Source organism: Dasypus novemcinctus, chromosome 15, assembly GCF_030445035.2.
Source record: "Dasypus novemcinctus isolate mDasNov1 chromosome 15, mDasNov1.1.hap2, whole genome shotgun sequence".
In the NCBI taxonomy this organism is placed as follows: Eukaryota; Metazoa; Chordata; class Mammalia; order Cingulata; family Dasypodidae; genus Dasypus; species Dasypus novemcinctus.
The window spans coordinates 64733591-64739590 of record NC_080687.1 but is presented as its reverse complement, the minus strand read 5'-3'; positions in this window follow the sequence as shown (position 1 = coordinate 64739590).

The window sequence follows — 6000 nt, the reverse complement described above, 5'->3', positions numbered from 1 at the left end:
TTCCTATATTTCTTAAAATTTCAGTTTGAACAATGATAGCAAATGGTGGAGGACTGTTGGTGTTTTGAGGATATCAGGTTTGTTGGGAGAGAAAAGATGTTGGTTGGACATTGAATTATCATATATTGAGCCCCTCCTCTGGGTCAGGTGCTGCTATTAGAAGCTGGGATCAAGCGTCAAGAAGTGTGGGCTCTACCTGATGATGCTTCTGTGTGATGAAGAACATGGACAGCTGTACCACCAATAACAGTAAAGTGTAGAAAGGGCTATGACAGGAAAAGCAAAGGATGCCAGGAAAACATGTGACCCAAGCAGTAATATTGGAGGGCAGGCTTGGAGCTGCGCTGACCCAGCATCCTTGATAAGAAGCTCCTCTTGAAGCACCAACCAGAAGGAGGTAACTGTTAACCTTTAGGAGTTCAGAGGAGAATTGGCTACATTATTACTCTTTGTTAGGCAAAATGACTCTGATTGCTGGCTTAGCTTTGCCTGGAGGGGAAATTGCTGGCATCTAGAGGAACTAGTCTGATACAGCAGTCCCCCTAAGAGGAGAGCCAGGGTCCTTTAAAATGGGGCTGAAGCAATCACCCTTTGGTTCCCAGCCCGTTTTTGGTTCCTCAGTTGGCTATCAAAGGGTTCAGGTGTACAGCTGCTTCTCTTCTGTTTTCTTCTGCTACTGTGTGAAGAGCAACATTGATCTGAATATTGAAGGAGACTGGAGAAAATTTGCTGTTGAAGAGTTTCAGAGGATAGCATCCATGGTAAGATATCCCAGTTTACTTTCAGTTTGCTCTTGAATTGACCTAGAATTCATTAATAATAGCATCCATCTGCCTTGTCTTTCGGCCCTTTCACACTGGTAGGACTTGGGGGCTGCTGGAGCCAATGTGGAATGGATCGGCTTCGCCTGTGGCTTACCTGGTCCCCAAGCCACAGCGCTCTGCTGGTGCCTACTGGGGAAGGGGAAGTGGGGACATTTGCATCTCACCCCTAACCCCTTCCAGGTCTCCCCCAGAGCAAAGACAGCAAGCATGTTGGAGGGACGTCTCCAGACTGCAATAAGCCACTCAGGGTCAGTCACAGGTGGTCATTAAAGGTCCAGCTCTTGGGAAGTGGACTTGGCCCAGTGGTTAGGGCGTCCATCTACCACATGGGAGGTCTGCGGTTCAAACCCTGGGCCTCCTTGACCCGTGTGGAGCTGGTCCATGCGCAGTGCTGATGCACGCAAGGAGTGCCGTGCCACACAGAGGTGTCCCCGCATAGGGGAGCACCACGCGCAAGGAGTGTGCCCTGTAAGGAGAGCTGCCCAGCGTGAAAGAAAGTTCAGCCTGCCCAAGAATGGCACACACACGGAGACCTGACACAACAAAATGACGCAACAAAAAGAAACACAGATTCCCGTGCCGCTCACAATAACAGAAGCAGACGGGGAGGAACACACAGCAAATAGACACAGAGAACAGACAACTGGGGTGGGGTAGGAGGTGGGAGGGGGGGAGAAATAAAAAAATAAAAAAAATAAAGGACCAGCTCTTCAACCCACTTATCCTGGAGATTTAAAATGTATAGACCTGCATGCTCCACTACGACAGCCACTGGCGGCCACCCTGGGTTTTTCAAGCATTTGCTGGGTGGCTAGTCTAAACTGAGATGTTCTGTGGCGTAAAGCACCCATCCCAATTTCAAAGATTTAGTACAAATAAAGAATGTCAAATAGCTTAATATTTTTTATGTTGATTACATGTTTGAAATATTTTGGATATATTGGGTTCATAAAATACTATTAAAATTAATTTTGCATGTTTCTTTTACCTTTTTAAAAAATATGGCTACTAGAACTTTTAAATTACTTATGGGGCTCACATTATATTTCTGTTGAAAGGTCTTGGTCTAGGTGGCATAGGAGAGGAATGGGAATAATTCTACTGACTGCTGCAATCAGCTCACAATAGGATGACTCAAAGGGAAGGCAACGCAGAACTTGATGAAATAAAGGGACAGAGAGAGACACACGAGAAAGGAGATAAAGATGGGACCAGGGGACTCACAGCTTCTGGAACTGAGAGCCTCAACCCTAGTTTCCACCTCATATTTATTGGAAACTACCAAGCAGCTGTTTGCTATTAGAACTGCAATATCACCTACAATGGGGAACAACTGCAACATCTACAATAGAACAGGTGTACCATTTACAATAAGGAACAGGTAAGCCAGTTTCCCACAACTGACTAGCTTTTCTCCTTCATTCCATTTCTTGTAGGTACTAGAATTTTCCATTTTGGCAATGATGCTTTATTGCTTTGAAAGGTTCACATGCTGTTTCCCATGAATTGCTTGTTTTTCCAATGAGATTATAACTACTTGAGTGCCTCTAAGTCATAGTGTCAACAAACCCATAATACGTAATAATTTTTGGGTCAAGTATGGTGCTGGGCCCTGGATTGCAAAATTGAACAAGACCTGATCACTGCCCTGGAAATCTTTCTAGAGATAAGGCAGGTAAGTGCACAGCTCCTAGACAAAACATGAGAAGTGCTGTGTTAGAAGCAAGTTAGGGTGGCTGCGGCCTTCCCATTGTGGGAAGGGGCCAGAGGGATGGAGTCTTCCACTGAATTATCTACTTCTAAAATCTCCCTAGCCCTACTCAGTAGTGTCTATAACTTTTTTAAAAATTTTATTTTAAGGAGACAACAAGGATTGAACCCAGGACCTAGTACATGGGAAGCAGACACTCAATTGCTGAGCTACATCTGCTCCTCTATAACTTGTTTTTATCACAGGTTTTATTTACATAAGTTAAAAAAAATCAAGGAAAGGAAATACAGGTGAAGGACGAAACAAAACAGTGTACATGTTAGAAGTTAAACTCAGTCTCAGTCAGAAACTGCAGCAAAAGAAATTTGTGGCTTCTTGAAACAGCTGGATTCAGAGATTCAAACAATTACACCTTTCTATCTCCCTTCCTCTCTCTCTCTTTCATCTATGTGTTCCCCTGTATTGGCTTCATTCCCAGGTGGAGATTTTGCACATCCTGGGAAGATGGGCCCTGGCAGTTCAGTAGTACATCATCATTTGTGCCGACAATCTCAGTGGAGGAGAGAGAGAGAGAGAAAAACCACTGGAGCAATCACTGATCCACCCAACATAACCATGGAAATAATAGGGAAAGACTGATTCCCCACAGACAGAGTCAGAAAAAAAAATCTATGTCTGTCTGGCTACTACTTGCCCACCACTACCTGCCTATTTATTTATCAGCCATAGTGAGGACAGAGCTAGAAAAGTGCCTAATGCGTCTTATCCTAATAAAGCAGTCTCCTTTTACTGAAAGGAGCCAAAGTCAGGTTAACAGGAGAAATATCCTTACCTCAATATGACATTTGACTGGGCTTTTTCCAAGGAAAATATTATTGTTCCCCTTGCTGAGGTATGCTTACCTCTTAGGTGATTTAGTGAGGAAATCAGTTACAGCTCTCTCTGGTGGGGAGAATTACTTGTACTTGGAGTCTCCATATTCATCCATCCTTTGTTGGAAGAGGGGATGTCTGAGAAAGACTGTCCAGAAGGGAGGGAAAGTTTTCTGGTGTGCTCTTTTTGCAAAGTTCCCAGGCTAGCAAGGCCTTCTCTTTTAGTATAAGGGAAGAGTTATATTAGATAGCATTTTGCTTTTGTCCCTCACCCACCTGACCCTGAGTAGGTACACTGTCACCTGGCTAGGTAGGGTCTGGGAAAGGGAAAGGCCACATCTGCTTTATCATCTTTGGAGGATCTAATGGAGAAAGGGTGTCAGTCCTAAACAAAAGCAAATTTGGTTAAAGACCCATGTGATCGTAATGGCCAAGAAGACTCTCTAGAGACAATAAGAATGAATTCACCAATTGGCTCCCCTTTGCCTGGAAAGAGTTAGTGAGATAATCCTTTGGACCAAAAAAGGGAGTGGTATGGGTGATTTCATATATAGGATATATATATACATACATATATACACACACACGTATATATATATATAACCTGGAAGCATCAGGACATCCCCTGTAGATACTAGTCGAACACTGAGGAAAGGTATAGTCACATGAATTTATTTCATGCTTTTGTAATAATTGACCATTTCTAGCAGAGAGGAGATAGGGTGGCAATTACTGAAACCAAGTGCCCTAATGGCAACAGATCTTAGACTCTATTTAGGGCGCCCACAGCTGTCTGCCTGGTACCTGGAAAAGACAACTCTCTTGTTCTACTCTGGGATTCTTCTGGCTCCTGTTTAAATAAAGACAGCATGGTTAGTCTGCACAAAGGTCAAAAAGACAGAAGCAAATAACGGGTAGGCACATTGAATAAAAAACAACCTTTGCCTCTAAAATTGATAAACCACCTGTTCATCTGATCATGGAGAACATGGGTCTTGGACTAACATGGGACATGATAAAATTTGATTTACAGAACAATGTACTTTGTAAAATAAATGATTGCAAAACACACTGAATGCATAAAAGTATTATATGGACGCTTAATGATTATGGTGATTATTTTACAACTTAATTGTGGGAAAATTAAAGGCATAGAGTGGCTTAACGTATTCAAAAATTTATCAGACCATGTACTACAAGGAAGATAAAAGGGAGAGTTTGTAATTTAACGTCACCTTCTGTGAACATTAAACCTACAATCAGACATCTCAGCATTTTTAAAACTGGAGACTTAGGGATTTTAATAAAATGATTTCGATTGTGCAGATAATTAGCATGAAGAGAATTATATTTTACATTCCATAAATAATGATCTTTTAAAATAACAACAAAAGTCATGGGCTGACTTGGTGTCAGAGATGGCAGAACTGATGAAATATATATATAGAGAGAAGACTTGTGTACTGAAATGGACTCTTTTCACAGCCTGTATTCCAAACTCAGCTCTAAGCACAGATATAATTGTGTGGGTCCTTCTTCTTTTTTAAAAATAAATCTGTATATTGCAATAAGAGGATACATAATCCTGGGCTTTGTAGTGGATTTATAAAGGTAATAATGCATGCTATATATTTTAAGCTGAGGATAACAAGATACTGGCCATCTTTTCTACCCCTGGAATTCTGTGGTTCCTGAGAGCTTCATGGAGTTGAGTGAATGCAAATGGACGTTTGAGTTTTATTGTGTTTGACTAGGAAGTCTATTAAAGAAATAGATTACCATGCCTGTTCACTAGATGTGCTTTTGGCCTTGAGATTTTTATATCTTTGGTCCTTGGCTACAATGGTTTATACATAATAAACATAGATTAAAGTTGTTTCCTGTCATCAGATGAATAATATTTAACATAGATACTCATTTATCTAACTGGTAACCTTTGACCGAATCATTGGAATCATCTGATTTTTTTTCATCAGATTTCATCCTGCTTTGGCATGAATTGATTGGCCATCTCAAACTAAAGGTCTGAAATGGGCATTTGAGGCTACATAGCTTTCTTAGCCTACATAGCTTTCTTAACCTATAAGAAAGGTCAATGACCAAATAATCTTTCATATTTGCAGTTCAGATGTAATCTCTCACAATCATTTTGCAACCCACCTGTACGAGGTTTACACCTTTGAGGTATAATTCCAGGTAATTTATCACTTTTTCTGTACACTAAAATTAAATGGCTTAATTCCCAGGGGATTAGTTGGGAAAACATTTGCTCTTTTGGCAAAGCCTCTATAATCTATATTTCTCCAAGTTGTTAAGATGTCAAATTGAAAGAGAGTCAAGCAAAGTAACAATAAAGTTCAAAGAGTATAAACTACATTCTCTATAGTTAGTGCAATTTTTTATCAGTCTCATTGATCCTGTATAATAAATGCACATTGCCGTGAGCTTCAGAGACTCAGGAAGATTTTAAGAGAATCAATTTTAGGAATAAATGTATCACTAAAAAGGATTTTGCTGGCAAGGTCAAGAGTTTGCTCTTTCTGGGAAAAAAAAAAGACTGGATTTGTGTTTTCAGTATTCAGGCAGGTCTTTG